This window comes from Cyrtonyx montezumae, unplaced genomic scaffold (genome assembly GCF_038088225.1).
Source record: "Cyrtonyx montezumae isolate F1298 unplaced genomic scaffold, pur_monq_1.0 scaffold_25, whole genome shotgun sequence".
Classification (NCBI taxonomy): Eukaryota; Metazoa; Chordata; class Aves; order Galliformes; family Odontophoridae; genus Cyrtonyx; species Cyrtonyx montezumae.
Window position 1 is genome coordinate 12021934 of NW_027071992.1, and position 27476 is coordinate 12049409.

The 27476-nt window shown below is 39.8% G+C and overlaps 1 protein-coding gene across 3 annotated transcripts in view; it reads left to right on the forward strand.

Annotated features, from left to right (window-relative positions):
- LOC136050809 (leukemia inhibitory factor receptor-like) overlaps positions 1–26073 on the forward strand; it is a 177837-nt gene extending 151764 nt beyond the window's left edge. For all 3 annotated transcript variants that reach the window (XM_065739923.1, XM_065739925.1, XM_065739924.1), the window contains exon 21: positions 26062–26073. The gene's annotated coding sequence lies outside the window, so the exon portion shown is untranslated. The remainder of the gene's footprint in view (positions 1–26061) is intronic.
- The last annotated feature ends 1403 nt before the right edge of the window (positions 26074–27476 follow it).

Consider the following 27476-nt stretch of genomic DNA (forward strand, 5'->3'; position numbering starts at 1 on the left):
CAGTTCAAGCTTCCCAACAAACTGAAGGTTGTGGAAACACTATTTTTCCTGTAGAATTAGTAGGATTTCTTTTCAGGACACTAGTAGGAAGTGCATAGAGAAGAAAGTAAATTTCAGCTACCTTGAAATGATGCAGGTCTGAGTTTATCCTATTAGGTTCTTAACTTCTGACACCATCTACTTATTTTAGATCTGGATCTGAATTGAGCCTCCGCAGCTTTCTCCCTGGGTATTAGTCATAGCATAACACTTCATCAAGAATCAGCACTATTTTTATAATTAAAAATAAATATACATTATACGTTAAAAACAGTAGCACTGAACAGGATAAACAATGCTTCTTCCTTCCTTTTGTGGGCTTACTTTAGTACTTTGTTCATAATTTAAACTAAATGTGATGAGCAGTGAGATGTCACTCTTTTGTGCCAGCACACCTAAGTGGATACTATAGTCTGTGTGTTCAAATGCTGAAATTTTATCCCAAAAGGTTATTTAGTGTTTATTTTCAAAAATAATATTGTTAATTACTTGCATAGCAAATAATTTTACAGCACATCAGCCATAGGTTACGATGCCAATACGTTAAAAATGCCCAAAAATAAGTTCCAAAGGTCTCCCAGTCTGAATAAACTTAACCTCAGGATGGGCAGAACTGTAAACATCTGCAGTAAGGCTATCAATCAGAATAGTAGCTTGTAAAAGACAAATCTTAGGCTTGAGGTTTACAATGAAGTTGTTGCTTTTTTTTTTTTTTTCCCCCTATCAGAGTTATTTAAAGATTTACAGATTCCAGTTTTAATAACTTTGCTTTCCTTCTCCTTTTGTCTTTATATGGGAACTGTTGAATCACAGCCTGAACCACTGATTGATCACCTGAGGCGAGTGCTGAGTCAGCCGCAGGGCACAGGTGAAGGCAATGTACCTGTGTGATGGAAGGGGTGGAGTTTGGCACCACCTCTCCCAGACCCCATTTAAGGGCTGACCACCACTAGGAAAGGATCTCTTGTTGGAGATCCTGCCTGTGTGGAGTTCCAGGTGAGCCTTTCCTAATTTATCAACTGTCTTTCTACTATCTGGATAATCCAAAAATCTACTGTCTATCTTCATTATATTTTGTTGTTATTCTATTGTTTGGTTAGGTGAGATGGAGGATGCATTGTTTTGATCTCAGAAAGTTCTTTGTATTGATATTTTTCATCTCACAAACAGCAGAAGCACAAAGATCCAAATTAAAAAAAAAATTGTCACCAAAGGATCTCAGTGTAATGTTATACATCTCTCTCACTATCTAAGGTCAATTATTTACAAGTTATTTTCCTCGTAATTCAAAGGGGCACATTCTTCATGTTTGCAATTGAATTCCTGCCAGACTTAGAACCTATGATACATGTAATGAAAAGAAATGGGAAGAATAAATGAGCTCTTACAAACCTAAGTGTAGCTTTAGACATAAAGCTTGCTGGCACTTGTATTACATATTTAGTATTTGCAAGTCTGGGAGATATTGGGGGAATGATGCATTGCCCAATGTAGGCTTTTCTTTCTTTCCAGATTATGATGATGGTATAGAAAAATGAACAATTCGCAGTGCTTTGGAGAGTTCAGAGCATCATCTTTGTATTTATTCTCCTTTTTCTTAAGGCTGCTTTAAAAAATAAAACTTCAAAGAGTTACTTTCATTGTTTTTCTATTTAATGTATATTTAATGTGTATATATGCTCTTATTGTCCTCCCGTGTGTCAGTCTCACTGACCACCATGTAACTCCTGCTTTCCTGCCTATGACTTAATTGACATAATTTCCTGGGGGCATTCCCTCTGATTTCCTGATAAGGATTTCAGAGTGAGGAAAGAAGAGGCGGATCACAAAGAACCTGTCCAGAATTTACATCAAAAACCATCAATGGACTTGCTGGCTTTTTGGCCCTTAACAAGGAGGCAAGGGAGTGGATTCTGCAGAAGCAAGTCATAAAAAGTACTAGAATCCATGTCTTTTTCAAATTTGCTTTAATTCCTATTCCTGGAAGGAGTGTCCATACACTAGAGACATTACACTACACTACCTTATACTGTATGTGCAGAAGGAATATGAGTTTCATTAATGTCTATTAGGGAAAACTGAAGATTGAAAGAGAAGAAAGAGAAAATACTGCTCCCAATTTATCACTTCACCCTTGTGCTGATGTTACTTCTGTGATGCAAATAACACCCTTTATTCTGTTTATGTGCCGAAGTTTGGTAGCGAGAGGCTGCAGGGGTGGTCTCTGTGATCAAAACCCAATACTGCCTCATGTCAGACCAGAGCCAGTTCTGCTGTTACAAAGGGGCCCCACTGCTGCTGGAGCTGAGCTGTGAGTGGTGTTGGGTGTGCTTTGGGACAGCAGATTGAAGGAAGGGAAGAACTGCTGCACAACAGCAGCTGGAAGAGTGAATTGAGAAAGTGAGAGAGTAGCAGCTCTGCAGGCACCAAGGTCTGTGCAGAATGAGGGCAAGAGATGCTCCAGGAGTGGAGCAAAGTTCCCTGCAGCTCGGGAGAGGTCTATGGTGAAGCAGGCTGTCCCCCTGCAGACCATGAGCACCATGCATAGCAGATCTCCACCTGCAGCCATGTAGGAGCCCCTGCTGGAGCAGCCCTGGGAAGCAGTGCTGGAACAATAATGCCTGAAGTGTGGGCCCTGGGGTATGGAGCTGTGCTGGGGCAGTGCTTTGAGAACTGCAGCCTGTGGAAAACCCATGCAGATCAGATGGGGAAGGATGGCATTCTGTGGGAGTGATCCATGTGCAACAGGGGAAGAGAGAGCATGGTGGAGCAGCAAAGATGAAGCATTCCAGACTGATTGTAGCCCTGATTTCTTTGTTTTGTTTAAAAGGATGAGGTAGATGAGGGTGTATTTTTAGTTTGCTTTTAGTTGTTACTACAATAAATTACATTAATCTCCCTATGCTGAGTCTGTTTTGCCTGCCATGGTAATTGGTGAATGCCATTTTTCTCAACCCTTGAGCCATTTTGCATTGCATTTTTCCATCAAACGAAGAGCAGGGGTAAGAGAGCAGCTGTGATGGAGTTCAGCCGCCCATCAGGGTGAAACCACAACAAATAAGAATAAATGTAAGCGGCTTAATTTCTCTTGCTCATCTGTGGGGCCTGTTCATTAACTCCTATTCATCATGCTTCAGGGAATTTTTTCATTTTTCCACCTCATGTTCACTTCTTCAACGTGCGGAAAAGAGAGGTAAAGGATGGATTTGCAGAAGGAATGACATTTCTGTTAAGGCCATTCAAAAAGAGGAAGACCACTTACTTAGTCAATTTCTATGTGCTGGAGGTGATAGAGGAAGTTTGAAGAAGTTAAATTTTCTTTCTAAATCAGACGATACAGGGAAAAGCTACAAAATGAGCACTACATACATTGTGGGAGCCCAGTCATGCTCTTGAACTCTTCATTTCTGAACACATGAGATCACCCCATATACAACATACTCCATCACATTTCATTTCACCTCTGAGTCTTAATATTAAAAAAAGCTTCACATGGTCTTGCAAGTTTCAGTAATGTTAAAGAGGTCTTCAAGTAATTTCCATGATTTGTCTCAGTATTTCTCCTCTCTTTCCAAAGATCACTGAAAAGTTCATTTGCCATAAATTAAATCAGAACAGTGTAGAGGTAGTTCCAACTGCCTCTGAGTTTGATAAGATTCTATGGAGCTTCAGAAAACTCATAAAAGTTTGAAAATACCTTTAGAAGTAGTTTTTCATGATTGCCCTAACAGAGTAATATTACTTCTTTAAATGTAAGAGCAGGTAGCAAAATCCAATCAATAGACTGCTAAGATTCTGACAGAACCAAGATAGGATTACATGGCGAAGAAAATAAGAAATCTTTAACTTTTTTTTTTTGAACAAGAAAAGACAAAAAAATGCATTGTTTATTACATAAGCCTAACTTGAAAATGTTTTGTTTTCTTCTTGCCATCAGAATACCTGCTCCGATCCTTCACCTCTTCTCTCATGATACTAGTGAGTAAACGATAGTCTCAGTTTATTGTAAAATTATTATTCTTACTATATGGGCTAAAAGATATTTTACAGAGTATAACAGCTTTCTCTTGTTTCATCTACACAAGGTAATACCAATTTCACCAAATTCTGAGTGACAAGTTAATCTTTAATTACTAACATGATGTTTGCAGGTGATCAGTGGTACATGAACTGATGAGGCTATTAATATATCAAAGCTAGGAGGTCCCACAAGACCAAATAAACATCTTAGTAGCCATTTAACAGCAGATTTTATGTACGAGTTAAGTACGTCATCCATTTTTACTTTTGTTTATAATGACTATGATTTGTGTTTCAAGCTTCAACTCTTTCAGTAAGCTGCAAAACTCTACAAGGAAAATGATGCCTACATTAAAAACTACAATGTGTTTCCAGAAGATCAGGGTACCATTCTGTTTAATCATAAGTTAGAAGTTAATCAATGTGCAGGACAGCTGTACTGATATAATGTGCAACATTCAGTCTAGTGTATTTAGAGCTGCATAAGTATTGGTGAGATGTAATGCTTTCTGGCCTATTTGTACTTCTCAATTTCCTTTGTCTGAGTCTTTGAAACACACAGCTAAATGCTTCCAGCACATGTGTCTAATGCTAAGGATCAGTTCTGAGCTACTCTTTTCCACTCAATAGTCACATCATGGTGAGGGTGGTGTGCTACAGCTCACCTATGCATCTTGAGCTTGTTTTCCGCAAAACTTAGCACTCTAGTTTCAGTGTTGACATTCCCACACTTAGCTTCTCTTCTGCTGTCTGCTGAGAAACAAGGCATACTAAGACCAGGTGTAAAGTCACTGTGAAGGGGTGGTTTTGAACCAAAGTCTACATATGAAATTTCAGAACATGCAGTCACCTCCCAGCATCCAGATGTTGTCCCCATCGTGTACAAAAACACATTGTGATGCCACAGAGCACAGCTAGAGACCTCCTCACTGTGTGAGAAATTGAACTGGGACATGATAAGCCAGCAGTCCCTCTTGCAGCTCCTCATCTTGAACCTGCTCATTTTATCATCCATAGGAGAAAATGTACAGAAAGGTATTTTCAGCCTATAATTTAAATGCAAGTTCTACCTTCCTGTGAATTAGTTTTTGTTACTGAACTGATATTAATAAGACACATTGTTAACTCAGAGCACATACTTCTGCAGACCCTAGTAATGCAGTAACCTTACTGTGCTTTATTCAAACCCAGTGCAGTTTGTGGAAAGACTTCTAGTGACTTCAGAGGATTCTGCATTTGTCATGTCAGTGTTAGGGATTTAGGTCATAATTTATAGCGACTCACTGCATGAGGCTACAAGAAGCTGCAATCACTTACAGTCACTATAATTGGGAAGCATGCCACTTTATGATTGGCAGAAATGCAGAATTTTCTGTTCAGCTACCTAACAGTATGGATGAGTCTGGACTACATTGCTTTTGGCATAGCAATTGGCAAGACTAGTCTTAATGAGTTCAGAAATCTCACATGAGCACTAGAAGGACACATCAAATTTGTTTTCTACCTGAAATTTCAAAAACAATGAATTATGCTTGATCTTAGGAGGACAAGAGAGAGACAGGAAGTTTACGGCTGTGGTTTCCACTGACTGCTGTGCTTAGTTCTTACAGCAAGAACCAAGTGGATGTGGCCAGGCTCTTCTCAATGGTGCCCAGAACAAGGGATAATGGGCACAAACTAGAGACACAAATTTCTATCTGAACATGAGGAAAAAGACAACTGTTCACTTTGAGGGTGACAGAGCACTAGAACAGGCTGCCCGGGGAGGCTGTGGAGTCTCCTTTTCCAGAGACGTTCAGAACTCATCTGAAGGGTTTCCTGAGCAACTCATTGCAAGGAACCTGCTTCAGCAGGGGAGCTGGACTAGAGGTTCCTTTCAACCCCTATGGTTCTGTGGTCCTATGATTCCTCAGGTACATGTGCTACAGATCTGTGCAGTTACATCTGCACAGATCTGCAACAAGGATGGTAAAGTTATGGATGGTGAAGTCAGTGACAACACTGAAAAATAAATAAAGGGGAAAAAATATCTTTTTTTCTTTTAAGATTTCATGTTCTAAGACTTGAGAACTTTACATTCATGACTTCCTTACAATGTGATATCCTTTTAAAAATGATTTGTTTTATAGAACTTTGTAATATAAATATTTAATTTGTACCATTGTGTTTTTATGCAGATTTTCCTTTCAGAAGCATGTACATAGGAATCCTAAAAAATGTGCTAAAGTTCTTAAATTCTGCCCAGACAAATTTCCAGACAGAACAAGAAAACCCAGACAAATGGTTACCTTAACTATATCTAATAACAACCTACTTCACATTTATGTTCTAGTAAGTGATTAGTTCTATCAAATATTAGATAAATAACCTTCTTTGGAGGAAGTAAGTACTGACCTTTACACTGCTTGAAAAATGAAAATATAACAGCTGGTACCCATAGTAATCTATCCATGTCTAACTATATCAATGGAGCTATTCTGGATTTATACTACCATTTTTCAGTTTAAAATCCAGTTCAAGACAGAGAAGTAATAAAGAACATAAAAATAACTACAGAGTAAGTGCAATGAACCAGTCTGTTTTTCAGTATTCTAGTTACTGAATTACAATATAAGCCTTCTCGTCCTTTTTTAATGGTAAATATTATTTATTTATTTTTACAAAAGGGCCCTCCACATAAATGAGTCAAATCTCATGGCTGCTGGGTGCAGGAAATCCAAGGATGTTATTAAGAGGTGATACTGAGTCATTTTTTTTGCTAAATAATTCATCAGCTTGTGGCTTTATCTAGACTTGCAATAGCAAGTTACCACAAATGTCAGAGTTCCGTGGCCACCATTTTTGTCAACACTGCTGCTGCTGAATGGACAGATGGCCTGTAAAGACATTAATGTATGTTGATCACTCTGAAACTTATGCCTACTATTTTTATTTTTCCCGTGGAAACTACAATGGATACAAGGAGTGCAGTAACCTTCTTGGATAGAGCAAATTTTCAGCTACGAAATGTTGATGTTATGTCCAGATTCCAGGACTTCCAGAATTATCAGCCCTTTCCTATCCCAAAGGACAGTGTAAATCACTCTACCTATGAAGTGCGATGTCTTGAAATTTTTATTTGATGGAAAATTCCCATGTTGCCACTGCATAAACAGCCATTTTGTTTTCTGCTCATAATGATAACACTATGTCTCATCACCAATAATGCCATGATAAAGAAAGATGTCACCTGCAGCCCCATATTGGTTCAATAGGTTCTGAAAAACATGCACACTGTGTTTTTTCTTGTCCTGTATGAGCGTTCACTGGACCTACCTGACACAAATTGTGATATTTCAGCATTGCCACCGCTGTTTCTGAGGCATGGAAGTTGATATTCAGCTCCATACACTGTTTCCCTGCAGCAGTATTTTGATTCACACGGACGAGGTGATCAAGATGCTTTTCATTTTGTGGTGTGACAGCTGTGCATGGCTGTACAGGATGTAGCTTGTCTTTCATGTCTCTGTCACAGCTGCTGAAAAGCACTACCCATCACGTCACTGTGCTTACATCCATCATTTGGTCTGCATAAATGTTCACAAGCACTGATGAATGTCAATAGGAGTCATTTTTTCTACATATGTACTTCCATGTCAGATACCATTTTATCAGACCGCTCCTCTGCTGCCATCTGTTGCAGGATGATAAAATGTGACAGGGTATTGGTGGGAAGGTTCAGTCTCTACTGCCATACCACCAACATTCACCTGTGACATTTTGGGGCAACAGAATAAAATAGGAGGCATTACTTCTGCAGGACCCATGTGTGCTCTGTGTAACATCAACCATACCATCTTTTGTAACATGTTAAGCTAAATCCTCTGTGAGCTGATTATATGACAGATTCAGAAGAAACTGCCTTCTGCATTGTACTGTATCTGTGAGACAATGTGTTGGTTCTTTCTTACTTCCTGAAGGGGGGTTGTGGTGAGGAGGGGGTAGGCCTCTTCTCCCTGATAAGTAATGACAGGACGAGAGGGAATGGCCACAAGTTGCGCCGGGGAAGATTTAGATTAGACCTGAGGAAGCATTTCTTTTCTGAAAGAGTGGTCAGGCACTGGAATGGCCTGCCTAGGGAGGTGGTTGAGGCACCATCCCTAGCGCTGTTCAAGAAGCGTTTAGATGAGGTGCTAAAGGACTTAATTTAGTAGTTGGGTAGAGATAGTGATAGGAGGATGGTTGGACTAGATGATCTTATAGGTCCTTTCCAACCTTATGAACTTATGAACTTATGATGAAAACAATTTATAATATATTGAATCCTGTTTTGCTGATGGTATATTCAGGTCTCTACCCTCAAGAACTGCTCTGTAGCTTTCTGGGAATAATCATTTTTATTCGATTTATTTCTATTCCTGTAAGTAAACCATGCTGTTCTGCTGAGAGAGAACCATAGATCTGTCTAATGCTGTTCTTTTTACATGCAACAAATTCTAGTTATCCCAGGCTCACTGTTCTAACCTCTCTGCACAACAAGAGGCATATTCCTGTCTCTTCCATAGCCTGTCAGTTCTTCAAGGTCTTGCTTAACCAGATCTATCAGTTGTTGCATAAGTGGCACATAACTGGAAGACTAACTTTGTCTCATATTAATTTGGAGAGATGTGATATCAATATTTACTGCTGAAAACCAACACTATAACCTTTCCACTCATTATTAAACTGATATTGACTTTGATGCAAAATTTACTTCTTACTTTTCTACTATTTTTGCTGTCCAGCAAAAATAGGAAGCTGCAGCAGGAGCAGAGTGTCTGTGTACCCTGCCTCCTCTGATGCCCAAGGATGTTCTGGCGTTGCACTTCCCTTCTCTCCAAGTTGCAACTCCCATCACCCTGCAGAATTGCTTGCTGCCAGAGCCCAGAACCCACATCAAATGTCCATAGCTTGCACACAAACATAACCCCATGATAGTAAGCTGTTCTGTATTCAGGACACAGACTTTGAAGTGGTTATGACAGCACTGACATCTGAACCTAATTGGCAAGACTCTGACCTTCAAGTGCAATAGACTTGGTATCACTATGGCTGTGACAGTCCTTCCAGACATGCTCAGCATATGTTTATAATCACATGCTGCAACCACTGCTCTTGCTATTCACAAATCCATTGTTTCTAAGTGCTAGAAAAACAAAAAGCAAAACTGCTTTAGAGTAAATCTTTGACTAATCATCTTACTCCAAACAAGAAGGATTTCAAATTAAAAAAAAAAGGGAGTATGTGAATGCAGTCATGCAGTTTGGTATGGGCTCATGGACTCTCTCATTAAATGCTGCACAGCCAAGTTATAAGTATATAAATACTCTAATCATGTTCTAAGTATGCAGGATACTTTGTATGTCATGAAGAGCAAATAGAAACAAAACTGAACAGATCTTTTCAGTTAGCTTCAGCCAGAGCCTCAAAAGTGATCACGCTAGGGTTCGGGGATCTGTGAAAGCTGGGGATAATTTGGGTCTGTTTACTTACTTTCTGATGTGATGTGCTGCTTAAGAACTAAATTTTCACCAAAACTCAGAGGCCCAAGTAAATAAAAACAACTTCATCCTTCCAATACTATAAACATTTAAGGCCAGGCTGGATTGGACTCTGAGATACCTGGTCTAGAGGGAGGAGATACTGCCTATAGCAGGGGGTTGGAACTAGGTCTGGAAGGTCCCTTCCAAACCAAACCATTCTATGATTCTATAAGAAGGATTGTCCTACTTATGCAAGGAAAGCAGCAGTAGGAGAGTGGAGAAAAAAAGAGTTCTTCTAATTCCTGAGCAAGCCAGCCACCACAGAGATGAAGACAGATGGTAAAAAGTTACTCAGGGAAAAAAATACGTGTTTTTCCAGAACACGATGGGGGAAGGGGAACAGAATGCGAGGCTGAAGTCTGTACACCAATGTCCATCCAGAGTGAAGCTGTTCCTCTTGTCCAGGTTGTCTGGGATTGGAGATTCACAGTCGAGCCCTAGGGGACTGTACTGTTCTCCTGGATTTGAAGAGTCAGTTAGGGTCTGTCGTAGAAAACCTTGGAGAGTAACAACAGACTTAAAACTGTGAGGCAATGAACCCCATAAAATAACTAGAATAGAAAAGGAAAGCACGCATAAATGGTTAGCAACTTCTTAGACAGCCACAGGCAACAGGAACATTTTCTTTTTCAAAAGCAGTTCTGATAAACAAAGGGTCTGTACCATCCATTCACTCCTATCTGTGTAAATAAACTAAAGGGGAAGGTTACAGTTTCTCCCTGGCTCATGGCCTGGCACCAGGCAGCAGCTATAGCTGATGCTGTCCTTGTGCCTGCCCTCCAGCCCAGAATGTTGCAACCAAGTCACATATAAACTGCCCACTGTGATGGCTGCTACTCCTCCCCTGCAACCAGGCAGAGATGAGACACCATAGCTAAATTTTTCCCATTTGCACAGAAGGAATTGCTGAAGAGAAGGGAGAGGAGAGGAGAGGAGGGGAGGGGAGGGGAGGGGAGGGGAGGGGAGGGGAGGGGAGGGGAGGGGAGGGGAGGGGAGGGGAGGGGAGGGGAGGGGAGGGGAGGGGAGGGGAGGGGAGGGGAGGGGAGGGGAGGGGAGGGGAGGGGAGGGGAGGGGAGGGGAGGGGAGGGGAGGGGAGGGGAGGGGAGGGGAGGGGAGGGGAGGGGAGGGGAGGGGAGGGGAGGGGAGGGGAGGGGAGGGGAGGGGAGGGGAGGGGAGGGGAGGGGAGGGGAGGGGAGGGGAGGGGAGGGGAGGGGAGAGGAGAGGAGAGGAGAGGAGAGGAGAGGAGAGGAGAGGAGAGGAGAGGAGAGGAGAGGAGAGGAGAGGAGAGGAGAGGAGAGGAGAGGAGAGGAGAGGAGAGGAGAGGAGAGGAGAGGAGAGGAGAGGAGAGGAGAGGAGAGGAGAGGAGAGGAGAGGAGAGGAGAGGAGAGGAGAGGAGAAAAAAAGAAAGAAGGAAGAAGAATAGGGAGGGGAAGAGGAATTCAAGGTCACAGGACATCCATCAAGGCTAGAGAGGCTGCTGGAAAGGTTCTTTCTGAATCTGATAGAATGTGAAAGATGAGAGTAAAGGAACCAGCTCAGAATTACAGTTCTCTTGAGAAATACAGGTCTCTGGGTTTCTCAGTTCTTAAAGGAAACAGTTAAGGGAAGCCATAAAGACTGAACATTAAAGTTACTCAAAGTGTTCAATTATTATGTATTTTAGCAAAGAGAAAGAATACATGCAGTGCAGTGAATTGATAGTTCTCTTATATTCTATGAAAGATTATATTAGCAGTGACTTTTTCTGTGCTTGCTAAGGCGATCAGCATCCAGCTGTTCAACTGAAATCAGTCTGGATGTATAAAGAGTCTGATTTGTCTGGGGGTAGAGAAAGGGGGTATTAACCACCCAAATGTGGGTAATTCTGGTACAGTGCAAGGCTCAATGCCACTCTACACAATAAAACTCAGCAGAGAGACAACATTATCTGTGGGAGCCTTTTCCAACATTTCTTGTGCCATGACCTAATAACAGTATTTTTAAGATATCATTTTACTGTTGCTTTATTTTGTTTATTTGATTTTTTGGGGGGGATAGGAAGCACCAGACAGCTGTGTCCTTCAACAAACTAGAGATCAACTGGTCACTCAAGGCTCAAGGTCATTATGCTGTCTCTGCCTGGTCTGGAAAGAATGGAAGAGGTTTCACTCTATTTTACTCTTTTCAAATGAAGACAACTCTCTGTGTTTGGTAGCCTAACCCTCTTGTTTATGTGCACTGTACAGCTCCAGCTCCTGCAGTTGTCAAATGCATGAAGAATTAAGGAAATAATTTTGAAACACATTTGCTGTAGTTTCAATTGGAGAAAAATATATATATTATGCACACCCTAAGAAATCCAACAACAAAGAAAAATAAATGGACAGCAAAATGATCATTTGGGGATATTTACTACATGATTTTCAGGCCAGTGTTACTGCATTTGAACTTTCATTGCTCCCCACCTCCCCTGTCCCTCTTTTAGGACAGTCTCTCAAGGGAGTCAGAAGAAACCCTTCACAGCCCAGCAAAGGCTGCTACAGTCTAATGTGTTGTTATGGAAATGAGTTTAATGGTGTTTTACATCGGAATCAAAAGAAAATATACTATAAAGAATCTGGTAGAAATACAGGATATGCTGACAGGCCACAACATCAGTTAGAGAAATAGCACCCTTAAAAGCAACGTTGTGTTCTTAGATTGGCTTGCTTTTTTCTTTTTTTGTGTTTGCTTGCTTGTTTGCCTTTGATGTTGCTGATTTTTATATATGCATATATATGTATATATTTGTTTGTTTGTTTTTGCAGACCACACCACTTTTTTATTAGAAGATGCTCACTAATCATCTTCTTTGTAAGACATATATGTAGTGCCACCTTGAGGGGTGTGTAATTGGCAGATCCCCATACTGGAGCTACGTTATAGTAAACCAAGATATCAAGTTATTTATATTTGATCAAATAAAACAGTCAGAAAGACATTCCTTTGAATGTTAGCTCTAAGAACAGTCTCATGTTGTCCAGTAACCTTGGAAAGTTATCTTTCTCTGATGCAAATGAAATATAAAATCAGTACAGAGTATCCCTTACTTAAATATGTATTTCTAGATTTTAAAAATGCCCTTATTTCTTTTTCTGCTTATTGATTTTCTGATAATTCACTTCATTTGCCACTTTGCATGTTCCTCAAGAAATTTAGTCTTTCCTGTTCTAAATTACTGTTCGAAGAAACAAATACTACAGAGCTTTCTTAGATGTGTAAGATGCTAGAGAATCCTGAAGTGTGAAATGATCTTTCTTTTGCACCACCAGTGTATGAAAGGCCTTCCTGGCATGCTGACAGTGACAAGTTCCTCATGAGATGTGCAATAAATACCATTTGAATACAACAGCCACACACAGTCTTACACTCTTAAGATTATCCCCTCTTTTCAGTGTGAGGAGAATGAGTACCACAGTGGAAATTCCCTATGTGTCTATGTCGGTGATGCATGGGGAGGAAGTGGGAGTCCACATAAGTATGCTGAACATGTGTAATGGAGCCCTGAAAGCTGAAATGATCTGTCTGGCACGTGTCCAGCTGCACGTGTCTGCACTCTGCTTTCACTCACAGAGCAAGATGACAGCAAAGTCCTGAAAAATGAACCTTCTCCCATTCCCTGAAAAATTATCACAGGGTATCTGCAGCAACTGTCAATTCCATTTGCTTCTCTAGGATAAGAATCTTATTTTCTACTTGACTACCAGCATCAGCTGCTACTAATAAAGAAACAAATAAAGTCTAGACTTGTGATTTCATGCTATAACAGGGCAAAGCCTGCAAGACAACACCAAAAGGAAAGAGGTACGTGATCCCAGGTGAAGTTCTGCTATGAATCAGATAGTTAATACTTGCTTCTGGGATTAATGAACAGTGAGACCCAGAAAAGTTTTGTACAAATGTTTGTATCTATATCCTTAGATATAGACAATATGTACTTATATCTAAGTCAGGATGATAACCCTTGAAACAGCTAGGGTGATTAAGTAGAACTATAGAATTACAGAATTACAGATTCATAGAATATTCCAAACTGGAAAGGACCCATAAGGGTCATCAAGTCCAACACTTGGCTCCACACAGGAACACCCAAAATTCAAACCCCATGTCTGAGAGTGTTGTCCAAACACTCCTTGGGCTTTGACAGCTCTGGGCCATACCCGCTGCCCTGGGCAGCCTGATCCATGCCCACTGCCCTCTGGGGCAGAGCCTTTCCCTGACCCCCCAGCCCTCCCCTGGCACAGCTCTGTGCAGCACTGCCCTCCACTCCCTGTGAGGAGCTGCAGCCACCATCAAGCCTCGCCTCAGCTCCTCTGCTCTGGGCCCAGCACACTCAGGGACTTCAGTCGTTTCTCACACACCTTGTCCTCCAGTCCCTTCACCTTTTTTGCAGCCCTCCTTTGGATACTCTCTGACAGTTTTATGTCCTTTCATACTGTGGTGCCCAAGCCTGCAACCAGTGCTGGAAGTACACAGTTCAGAGCAGAGCAGGACAGTGACTTCCTAACAGGCTAATAACACACCGTGCTGGATGCACTGCAGGATAGAATTGGCTTCCTTGCCTGCCTGAGCACACCGTTGATATGTGTTCAACTTGCTGCTAGCCAAGACCCCCAAATCCCTTTCATTGGGGCTGCTCTCTAGTCTATCATTTTCCAGCCAAACATATATTCAGGAGGGAAACTAAGTAAAGGGACTCTTAATCACAATGCAATGACTAAACTTGCCTTTCAAGATAGGAGCATCCTTAAAAAATACGCCGTTAGTTAGCATGTCTAGCTAGCCTGCAGGTAAGGTTATTCCTATTTTTAACCAACAAATTGTAGGCCTGAAGCTGTATCAGGGTAGTATATAAGGCCACATGTATAAGGCCACATTATAAAAAACAGGTACGGAAAGACATCACAAAAATCCTAGGTTGTACTAGCTTTTTGGAAGAGCAGCTAGCCTCCAAACTTGTGTAACCTGTCAAAATCAGTATCTTATCTCTGTGTATGTGATTGGCTTATTGCACGCCAGATAACACCCACCTTTCAGGCAAAAGGGACACACTGCACTTTCATATCAGTCCATTGATATTTTACGGGTGAGGGAGATAAAGAGCTGGGTGGGAAAAGGTTTTAGAGCTCTAAGCCTAAATGTGTAGGGTAAGGGAGGAACAGGATATGAGAAAAATACAGCAACAGTGACTGCAGGGCAATTGTAAGGAGCCTGGTATCAGTTCAGGACCCAACACAAGGAGAGTAAGTTCACCTGAAGCATGGAAGCTTTTCACTTCAAGAAAGGGCAACTAGGATTTTTAAGGGCCTGGAGAATATGCCCTGTGAGGAGTGACAGAAGGAATTGGGGCTGTTTAGTCTGGGGAAGAGGAAACTGAGGGGAGGCCTTACTGCTCCCTTCAAATACCTGGAAGGTGTTTGCAGCGAGAGTAGGGTTGGTCTCTTCTCACTGGTGACAGGCGACAGGACAAGGGGAAATGGCCTCGAGTTTCACTAGGGGACGTTCAGGTTGGTTATAAGGAAAAACTGCTTTACAGAAAGGGTTGTTAAGCACTGGAACAGGCTCCCCAGGGAAGTGGTTGAGTTACCACCCATGAATGTGTTTAGAAAACATCTGGACGTGATGCTCAGGGACATGATTTATAGGTGAGTTGTTAGAGTTGTGGTAGTACAATTAGGATGTGGTTGGACTTGATGATGTTTTCCAACCTGAGCAATTCTATGATTCTATGAAAACCACACCCTGAGAAGTGATGGTCATGAAGAGATGCATGAAATGTATTAGACATCAATGTTCTGTGCTAGATGAGCCGTGTAGCTACTGCAGCAATTTGGAACATGCTATAGAGAAGGAGAAGATCCCAGGAATTTTTGCTAACTATTAAGGTAAGAGTGGTAGGCTAAAGTAAGTGTTCTAAGTTACCTCAGCAGGGCATATATGAAAACTGTACAGTGATACATTAAATGTTAAAATGAACTGATTCTTTTCTGTACTGTGGCAGAAATAAAGATATCTTTACCCTTAACACTGCACAGATGTATACTCTTCTTCTGTTCCTGCTCCTAAAAGCTTCCCAAAATGCAGAAAATGTGTGATGTGAAATGTTGTGCAGATGGAGAGATACACAAGTTTATTCTTCCTATCCATCCAGTTTTCCTTCAGAGACCTGCCTCAGCTCCTTTTTCAAAAGTCAAGTAGATGAATAAGAATTGGAGAAAAGTTTCCTGTAAAGATTTCCCTCTCCTGGGAAAATACCAAATTTGGGAACATATTTCCATTTTCCAAAAGAGCATTTTGAAACTAACCAAAATATTTCATTTAAAAGATCAGTGCTTAGTTTGCAATTGCTCTTTTAAGTTGGGCTCTCATTTAAATATCACTGTACAAGGAAACATCAATTTAAAATCAAATGCTTTGGTCCAGATTTGAATTTCTGGAGAAGGATTAGTAGCAACTAGAGGGAAAAGACAATCTTACAAAGGACAAATGTATCAACATCAGTCCAAAATGGGATGGGATTGTTGCAAATCCTGGAAAACTTCGAAGATTGAAAATTGTGATATTAGTTTCTCTTCATTTCCTCTAATGGGAAACTCCCAGAGAGAAAATATCTTTTATTGATCTTCAGTTGTACGGAAATCTCTTTAAGAGTGAATTGTAAGGATATTTTAGTTTATGGTCTCTTGCAGTTTCCATAATATGTTATGATTAGATTTCATGTTAAAATTTGTCTCCTTGTTATTTCTTTTCCCCTTCTAACATTTCTTTTACACAGTGCTAAGTTAAAGGTAATTTTTCCAAACTAAAAGACAAATACAGATTTAGATTAAAGTCAGCAGGAAGCTTGCTATCAGTGTAGATAAAGACAAGGTACAGCTTCAGATTCATTGCTGTAACATATTTACTCTACCAGTGTGGTTCAGCTCAGGGTGTGAACATCACTCAGCTTACCAAGCAAGTGATGCCAACTGTGAAGATTCCACCATTCCTTTGAATTCAAGCCATCAAACTCTAAATTCATCAGTGAAAACCAATTAATATAGTGACTGAATTTACATTACTAGAGAAAAATTGTCTGTTGTCTTAAATAAAAATTATTAAGAAGAGCAAGCCTAGGAATATGATCCTTTTTCTATTGCATTAAAGCTCTTGTACTGATTATTCTTTACCTCTCATACACCAGAAATGAACTGTTTTGTTTCTTGCTCTGAAGTGTTCATGCTTTATAAAACTCACCTCTTTCATACCATCGATTGTCATTTTCTTTTTCATTATTGCACTGTATTTTATATTCTATATTCTTCAATTCCCACAGAGATTGAGAGTAAAAAGTAAGACAGAGGCAAAAAGAGTGAATCCTAGCCACAGAGAAACCTTTTCATTGAGTGCAAGGGGACGGAAAGCTGTAGATGCTATAATTGTATTAATAATTTTAAAAGCAAAGAAAATAGATGTGGAATGCAATTGCTGAACAAACACTTGTTGCAGATGTTTAATATTTTTCTTCAAGGGAACGATTTTATTCTACCTCCAAGCCAAGGTAAAACAAACATGTAAACACACACACATAAAGTAAAAAGTCCATGCAAAAAAAAAAAAAGGATGCTAGTACCTTCCTGCAATAGTAGTATTGGCTTCAACTGACTCACCCAAATATTGGTCAGTGTTTTCGTTAGTACATCCTTGTTATTTTCTCTGAATTTTCAGATGTTAAAATACACCATGCTAACATGTAGTGAAACTACTGACACAAGGATTTGAAAAGAAGCTTCAGTACTAGGGCTGAATGTGTTTTCTCCTCTCCCTGCTTCTCCTCTAAAGATACAGGGCATTGTTGTAGGGCTTCGTCTCTTCACGTCAGCAGAAGTGTTCTGTGCTTCTGTTCACAGATGCTGGAAGGCTTTATTTGTTACAGTCTGCAGCTGTTGCTGCACTGTGGTAATGAGAAACAAATGAAAAAGTACATGCAAAGTCCAGCCTACATAAATTAAAGTTTCTATCACCGACAGGGAGGACTGGCGGGCTTTTGGACATACAGGAGAGGTGGCACTTTCTTATTCCACCTGGAAAAGCCCATGTGCTGCAGGTGAGAGAAGATGCAGCATGCCTGCACCAAACTACTCCTGTGGAGTGTCCTGTAGAGAGGAAAAGGACCTGGGGGTGTTGGTTGATGCTCATATTAACATGAGCCGGCAGTGTGCCCAGGTGGCCAAGAAGGCCAACGGCATCCTGGCCTGTATTAGAAATAGTGTAGCCAGCAGGAGCAGGGAGGTGATCATCCCCCTGTACTCAGCTCTGGTACGGCCGCACCTCGAGTACTGTGTTCAGTTTTGGGCCCCTCACTACAAGAAGGACATTGAGGCCCTGGAGCGTGTTCAGAGAAGGGCAACAAAACTGGTGAGGGGTCTGGAGCACAAGTCTTATGAGGAGCGGCTGAGGGAGCTGGGATTGTTTAGTCTGGAGAAGAGGAGGCTCAGAGGAGACCTTATTGCACTCTACCACTTCCTGAAGGGGGGTTGTGGTGAGGAGGGGGTGGGCCTCTTCTCCCTGATAAATAACGACAGGACGAGAGGGAATGGCCACAAGTTGCGCCAGGGAAGATTTAGATTAGACCTGAGGAAACATTTTTTTTCTGAAAGAGTGGTCAGGCACTGGAATGGCCTGCCTAGGGAGGTGTTTGAGGCACCATCCCTAGCGCTGTTCAAGAAGCGTTTAGATGAGGTGCTGAGGGATTTGATTTAGTAGTTCAGTGGGTAGGGATGGTGATAAGAGGATGGTTGGACTAGATGATCTTGTAGGTCCTTTCCAACCTTATGAACCTATGAACCTATGCTGCCAGGACTTATCCACACACAACCCTTTTTGTCACCCACAAGCAAATGTCTCTGTGGGTTCTTGCACTGCAATCTGAGATATCCTACTTAAATAGTTCTCGCATGGAAAGTGAATCATCAAATAGAAATAGAAGTTAAGGAACATTTCTTATGAAAGGTGGTCGCCCTGATGACTTCAGTCTAAGATTTTTACCGAGGATTACAGAAAAAACATGAAGACTCTCAAATACATCCTCTTTCTCAAACGATAAAGATGGCATTTAGGCTAGATGTCAGGAGAAAATTTTTTACTCAGAGGGCTGTGAGACACTGGCATAGGCTGCCCAGAGCAGGTGTGGATGCCTCATCCTGGAGGTGTTCAAGATTGGGTTTGACGGGGCACCCTTTTCTGGTGGGTGGCAACCAGCCCACAGCAGAGGAGTTGGAACTAGATGACCCTTAAGGTATCTTCCAACCCAAGCCATTCTATGATCTGTAGAGCTCTGATACAGAGGCAGAAATGATTTCTGTGGGATGAGTGTGAAAACCTATCATTAAATATGTGCTTTATATTACACCCCTGCAGATACTCTGGATTGATCATCCTTACTGAGAAAGGCAATTGCACACAGTTCCACATCCTATCAATCTGCTGCAGATATCTCAGAAATCTCTGCACAGGCACTATTTGACTATCCTTTTTCCTACAATACAAAAGTTGTGCTGTATCCAATTTATCATGTGGTAAATAGCATAGATGTGTATACTTCTCATGTCAGAATGCTTCCTGCAATGTATTTTTGGGGCCACCGCTCTCACTGAATGGGTCTCTGCATGCTGAGATCAGCTATTAAAAGATTGGTCTCTGAATCTAAGAACTAAGTTTTGTTCTCAGTCTTACTTTCCATGCCCTACACCCCTTTTCCACTGTCGCCTATAGTTGGTAAAGCTCATAGTTTTGTTCTGTTAAACAGCTCCTGCACACAGCCTTACTTTGTGTTCTGCACGTCTATAGGCACTGCCTGATGAGAGGGGGCATTGTGTCACTGAGAGCTGCTGTCTGGAAAAATTTTCTGATCATGTGTACTGCTATTGTTCAATATTACTGCCTGATCGACAAAGCTGTTTCCTAAGTTCTGGTACAATATCCACAGGAATTACATATTTTAGCTAGGGAATTTGTCCATTAAACGCCTAAAGGCTTCAGAGTTGGGGGTGAGAGAGCTCTGTAGAAAATGCAAAGTTAACCTTCTTCCAAGGAAATAATGCAGAAGAAGGTCTAGGAGAATTAAGTGTTTTTGTTTCCTTTTCAATAAACTTCACATCATTACTGAGAAGGCATTTTCCTAGTGCAGTCCAATACTTGACTATGGGTGTAGAAATAAGTCTTCTGGGAGAAATGTGGAAAAGACAGCAGCTGACCACAGCAGTGAGCTCAGGAAACCACTGAGGGACTGAATAGCAGGGGAGTACAAAGGCAGAAGTTGTAAGGCAAGATCTGATCTTGGAATTTATTTCAAATTGAGAGTGAGATGTTTGTACTGACAGTGGTGAAAAAGAAGGAACCTTTGGAAGAGTGGTTAAGCTTAGCAATGAATGAACACAGATGAAGGAACTATACTAGCAAAAACAAAACTCACTGAAATTCTTTGCCCCTAAAATAACTACCTAATTCACTTGATCTTCGTATGTCCTCTGAGAGTATAATTTCAATCCCATAATGGGAGCCACATGACCTGGAATCTTGAGATTAATTCAACAGTGCAGATTATGCTGAAAAGCAGTAAGTTCTTAACCTACACAGTCAAAAGGAAAGCTTAGAAATTTGGCTGACTGTAAGTACTAACAATAGTCAGAAATAATAGTAATGAAGCATATGAGCTACTCTTATATTTTAATGACAGTCCGTATTTTAGATCCCACTGAGTGCAGCAGGAATTAGCATCCTGGTATGCCACAGGACAAGACACCCCAGGATAGAAGCTTATAGAACTGGGAGGAATCTACTGTGTTTTTTGTTCTGTGTATGGCAGGCAACCTTAAAGGACTTCTACATGATAACACCAACTGGAGTACCTCCATGGGTACTGAGAATCCAGCTTTCCCTTGACAGCATCAGACTACAGATGCAAAGTCAGTCCTTTGAAAGATATTTGCTATTCACCTTACATTGCTCTTTAAATTATTTCTTTTTCTTTAATTTAGCTGTACAAGAAAACTTATATCAGTTATGATGTTAAGCTGTCAGTGAATGTCTTCAATTGTTTTCACAGGCCTGCTTTATTTGCAGTCTCTACCTGCAATATCACTAAAATATGGTGGATATATTAGCGTGTGGCACTACAGTATTAACAGTTCTTAGATAACAGTCAGTAGAGCTGAAACTATTTCACAGGGAAGACTGACTGTTACACCCACGTACCTGGTGACAAAACTGAACTCTGGAGAAGTGACCTTTCAAAGGCAGCTAAATCATATGGTATCCAAAGCACTCAGTAGAATCTAGTGTTAGGGGTCTGGCCTGGATGTTTCCTCTTCCACTTCTTTGCCAGAGAAGTGGTTTCAGGCATCACAGAGGCTATTTCTGAATCTCTTCTTTGTTGCATTGTGTACTCATCATCAGTATCTCTAGATTCAAAGCAAAACAGGCTTTGAAATTCTACTGCAAATTGCTAATACAATAATTTGCATTCTTCACTGGCTGTAGTTAAGTGCAAGGTCTCTACTGACTGGAAAGTCATTAAAAATGATGCTTCAGTCCATTTTCAGGCTACACATATCTTTTATCCCTTTCTACTCCTGAAAAACTGACTATATAATTATTTTGATAGTAAAATTTCAAATCCTCTTTTCATCAAAGGTAATGAAGTCTAGGTAAGACCATATTTATTAAATAACAACAACAACAATGAAAACAGCTCAAACCACCCCTGGGTCCTTTTGATGGCAAGAATGGAAGACATGAGCTATGGAAAAGAAGGCTGAACTGGAAATTGAACTCAGATAGAATTTTTAAGTCTTTTGTAGTACATGCTCCAATGGCTGTGATAGGAGCTAACACATGTTCTAAGAATGTTCTTTCACTCATTGCATGTTACCAGCAAAGATGTCATATAATCCTAATTGTCAAAGCTAGTTAAATTGTATATCTAAATTAATAACAGCCTTACTATCCTAAACCACTTCCTTAGATATCTAGATACAGTTTAACTTCTACATTCTTTTGAACACAAAGCTCATCATACGTTACAGTAGTATAGGGATATCTGGGTAAAAACTGATATTAAAAACAATAAGAAAAGCCATATTCAATGGGACAACAGTTCTTTGCTTTTTCCTCTTTTAATGCAGCAATACAAATATCTTATTTACTTTGTGGTATATTATGGATGTGTGATTGTTAGTGACGCAGTGCAATGAAAATTAAATCTTCACCCAATGGGCTTAGATGGAGCTTGCAGGAAGCAACATAAATAAAATGTATTATTCATTTCTTCCTTGCTTATTTGCTGTTAAAGATATGAGAATTTGCTGTTCAAGTGGCTTATGATTTCAGAGTGCAATAAAAATGAAATCAATGGCCAATATGTCCAACATTTAGAAACAATTCTTTATGCTATAAAGCTTTATTTCCTATGGTGCCTTTCATACAAAGTATATCCCAAAAGGTTATGCATACTGAAAGAATATAACCACAAAGATAAATAATAAATAGGAAAAGGAGAGTGCAGTTAAAGAGGCACCAGCAAGGGGAAAAACACAACTAATATACTATAGAACAAATGTTTCTTCGCTTAGCTTTGTAGAAGGATATTGGTAGAAAATGATTAACTTGATTGAATCCTGTTTGAAGTGGCAAAAACTCTGACATACACCATTTTTAGAGGCCTCAGTCAGCAGCAGTTTATCAACTGCTGTGCTAGAGGATATGCTAATGTTTGAAGGACAACAAATCAGGCTCATAAAAGATAATGGAAGTCTTTCCTCTGCTTTTACAGCGCATTGGACTGGGCTTGAGTGTGCTTATTAAACCAGTAATGTTCATCTTTTTTTTTTTTTTTGTCCAGAATGACAAACAGTCATCAAAGAAACAGAAAAACTCTTCTAATTCTTGATATTTTATGCTTTCTTTGCATGTTTTACTCGGGTGACATTTCATGAGATACTTGGAACAAAAATATGCTTTTAAACTGTAAAACAAACTCTCTGGCGAAAAAGACAAAGATGAAACAATCAGGTTCTTCTGAATTGCAAAATGCAATAGCAGATGAAGTACTAATCAACATAGTTTTTCTATTAAACTTTTTTTTTTCCTGATAGTGATGTTCAAGACATCCAAGAACAGTCTGTTGTACTGTTTCACAGTTGTGGTAGAAAACAACAAACAAAATAGTTTCATTGAAAGCAGAACGAAGAATAAATAAAAATACTGTCCTTAACTGAACCTATTCCAACTTAAAAATCTACTTTGTAGAAGCATGGAATAGGCTCAGTTTTCTATCTGACAGAATCAGTGTATCTACTGGCATTGAAATGAAAAAAACAATACAGCCTCCACTCTTCCTAAACATATTATGCTGGTTTTATAGATAACCAATATTGATTTTCAGACATTTATGAGTGCAGTAAATTTAAGCAGAAAATATTTAAGGAAGAAGAAAAATGATGAAAGATAACAATTTCTGTACATGAATATTTTGCTACAGTTAAAATGAGGAAGGTAATAAAAGTTTATTTATTTATTTTTTCAAATAAAAGATGATGCTAACATGGGAGAAAACTGGTTGCAAGTGAGGTCTGAGAAAATTTTATCTGAAATTCAAGAGAATGCTATTAGCCAGCAAGGGAGTAGATGTCTGAGCAAGCCTTCCAACATAACTGAAAGGGAAGCAAGAGCTGTTCCAGAATTCATAGAATCATAGAATTCTTTGAGTTGGAAAGGACATTTAAACTTCATGATGTTGGCCTTCACGATGTCAGAAGCCATCGTGGGGTTGGTGGTATGGCAGGAGAGAGAACTTTTCTGCCAATACCCTATTACATTTTGATTCTATGTGACAGATGACAACAGAGGGGAAGTCTGACAGAGCAGCATCTGACACGGAAGTGCATATGAAATGAAGGTGTGTCACTGAATTCCTCCATGTGGAAATAAAAATGGTACCCACTGACATTCGTTGACACTTGTGAAAATTTACAGAGGCCAAACAGTGGACATGAGCAGTGAGGTGGTGTGTGGTGCTTCTCACCAGTGGAAACATAGACTTGAAACTGGACTTACATGCAGATTTTTACAAGCACAGCATGCAAGCTCTTGTTCATCACTAGGAAAAATGCAGTTAATGGTGGTGACTATATTGACTATATTGAAAAATAGTGTTTTATAGCTGAGATTTCATTCTATCAAGCAGTGTTATTGCACTCATTGTATCTGTTGTAGTTTCCATGGAAATATATAAGAGGCATTAGTTTCAGAGTGACTTTTGTAGTTCCAAGATGCTGCTGGACTGGGATTAGCAGAGAGGGCATGCCCCAGGAGGACAGACTGGAGAAATCTCATCAGATGTCCCACTTTTCTAGAATATTGCGACACTCTGTCCATTCTGGTCTATTCCAAGCATTCATGAATTCAAGAATGTCTTTTTTCCATTCCTATATCAAGTATCTTTCTCAAGCTCCTTTCTTCGTACAGTTTTCCACACTTCCTTCTGCCTTCCAAAATTCTGTTCCATTCTAACTTGAAGGTCAGTATCTAATCCCCTTCCTCAGATGTTTTCTTATCACTACATTGCAAACCTTCCTGTAGCGCACATTGTATTGAAAAAGTCTCTATTGCTTCTATTACCCCAGGCCTGCTAGAAAGCTTCCCATGAGCTATGGCAAAGCAGAAGAATGAAGCTTAAAATATGAAAAGGTTTTCATTTTCCAGGGGAAAGACAAATTTGATAGACTTGAAGAAAATGAGGAGCACTAAAGATCTTACCGTCAACAAGAAGGAAAATCAATTTTAGTCTATCTTATTTTAAAGCTGTGAAATGCATAAAAGTTCATGGACAGTTATTTTGGATTATCTGGATTTATCTGGTTATCTGGTTTTACATAGACACCATCAGCCTTAAAGAAAGATTAGGCTATGATTTCTGATAAACTTAGCTTAGAGCAGATGACTCTCACTCTTCTCTTCAACTTTACCAAAAGTAAAATGAAAATATAGAGATTTTCTCTCTCCCCATATTTTTATAATATTATGCATTAAATGATTTTTATATTATTTTCTCAAGCTCAAGATGAGCAGACAATGCAATAGAGAACCATTGCAAAGGAAGAAAGAGTCAAAACTGTCGAATGTAAAATTCCTTCCTATTGGTCTGAATTTGGTTTTCAGGCTTTTTTTCTGCATGCACCATAAAACTTCTACCATGCAGGTATCCTTAAGATTCTTAAAGCTTATGGCCACATAGACAGTGCAGTAACATATTTTCTAGGCCTTAATATTGATTCTGGTAGTCTGTAACCTAATATGGGAAGACCTAACAAGGTCCAGCATCTACATAAAGCTGGACACATTCAGTGTAGATAAGATACTGCATTTTAATAATGGTTATCAGAACACACAATCATAGTGTATTTTGCACTCATTAATGAAGATGGAGTATCTTTCTAGAAACTATGATATATCTCAAACAGAGAGAAGCTATATGCAGAAGAATGAGTGGATTGTTTATGTGGTCCAATGTGGTTCTAATTTCTCTTTTCTCATCTAGGTTTAGGATTCCATCAGAATTATCTCTGACATGCTGCACCCAAACCCAGGGCTTGCTGCTCCTAGTTCTCAGCCTGCGCTTGTATGCAATGAACACAGACTCAGTGTTCCCAGTTTCTGCACCATAAACTGTCACATTCCATCTTTAAAAGCTACTAATTTAAGAAAAGGTTTTACTCTGTGAAGAGTACTCTTTTATCTTTAAAATTAGAAACTAGTGCATGAATTCTTTCGTCTATCTAGTCAGCTGGTTTTATTTTATAAAGCCCAAATCAAAGACCCACATATCTTATGCTTGGTTGTGTACTACTCTGCACCAACAAGCATTACAGAGCCCTGAATGAGCAACAGAGCACCTTACTTCAACCCCTAAGCACTCCAGGCAACGACATGCCTTCGTCTCTGTGTTTCACTGTACCGAGGCAAAATCTGAAGTCATTAGATGTAAAACTGTTCACATATCTTCATGAAAAATAAAAAAATAAAGAAAGAAATTCAGGAAATGAAGCCTTCTTTTGAGATAGTGATACTGATGAATCATCAGAATGAAATAAAATAAGTTGGTCAAACACTTCATTCGACAACTCTAGTGGCCTTTCTGAATGGGTGCACAGGAGGACAGATAAAATATTCTTACGCCATTTCCTTGTTAAAATTATTAGTTAACTTATTAAGTGATTTCTAGAGAAGCATTACTATTGTAAAACTAAATTTTAATAAAATCTAACCTTGTAACTGCAAATACAGCTTATGAACTTTAAGATGGACTCCCAATTTTGTTTACCTGGGTACCATATAAAAAGAATTCCAGGTCACCGTGGCTATAGCTTTTACCTCATACCTTCAGTGCTGCCATCTCTCCTGAAGCAGGAGCAGAAGTTCTTGGCTGTCAATGGAAAAGGTAATGTGTTACATATGTTTAGAGAGAAAAGAGCCAAAATTTGAAAGCAAAAATATTACATCCAGAGTTCTCCAAAAGAAACAAGCAAAATAAAACAAACACCACTAAAAATAATGTGTTTGACTAGAAAGAACCCCTATACTATAAGCTGTGCAGAATCACAGTACAGCCTGAGAAGCAGCAAATTCTAAATTAGTTTGTTCATGCTTGTTCCCTATGGAAAGTAGTTTTGACGTGGACAACTTGCTTGACTTAGATTCTTGGAGAAATTCCAGCTTACGACAATAAATTTCTACAAAAAATCCAGAATTATAAAAGTGTGTGGGAATATTAAACTTACTGAATGTACACATCAGCACACTCAATAGAAAAATCACTAATATTTAATGAATTAATAGAATCACAGAATGTCAGGGATTGGAAGGGAGCTCAAAAGATCATCCAGTCCAATCCCCCTGCCAGAACAGGAACACACAGGTTGGGTCACACAGGAACACATCCAGGTGGGTTTTGAATGTCTGCAGAAAAGGAGACCCCACAACCTCTCTGAGCAACCTGGTCCAGTGTTCTTTTACCTTCATTGTGAAGAAGTTTTTTCTAATATTCATGTGGAACCTCCTATATTCCAGCTTGCACCGATTGCCCCTTGTCCTATCATTGAATGTCACTAATCCAAATCCTTCATCTTAGAAAAAATTAATAAACTTATGAATATGAAAAAAGTACAAGTTGAGCAGAATGATTACAATCACTGCATTTGTGAGACATCTAGTGGAAAAAAAAGGCTATTGTCATGGATATTCAGTTAGACACAGTAATACGAGCAGATTATACCAAGGAGTTAATATCAAAGAGGCATTCCTTCTGATATGTATGGTCTTTCAATGATTCCACTTCTTGTTACATGGTAAAAACTTTGGTAAAGATACAGGAGTACAGCATGGGCTATAGAGGACTACTTCAGCATGTTACTGAGTCTTGCATAGGCCATCCTGTGGCTCACCTTTCCTCTGTGTACCCACTGTTACCTCTTTTAGCCATCAGAATGTCAGCAAGTTCTAGTGGGTCACTATGGATCTGTCCAGCTCAGTATCACTCCCCAGCAACAGCCCTTGAAGAGTTACAGGTCTCCCCAGAGTACTTTCCTTGCCACTAGAACCCATGGCAGAGCTGTTACCATTGTGTCAAACAGCTCTTGGTAAAATTTTCACTTTCTTCTGTTGGAGTATTTAGTAGTATATTTGCTAACTTTTTGGCACTCACAGATCTGTGCCAATGTTTTCCACAGCTCATAGTTGTGAAGAATTACCTTTTTTCAATTTTAAAAAGTACTTTTAAAGTACTTTGCTTCATTTAGTGTC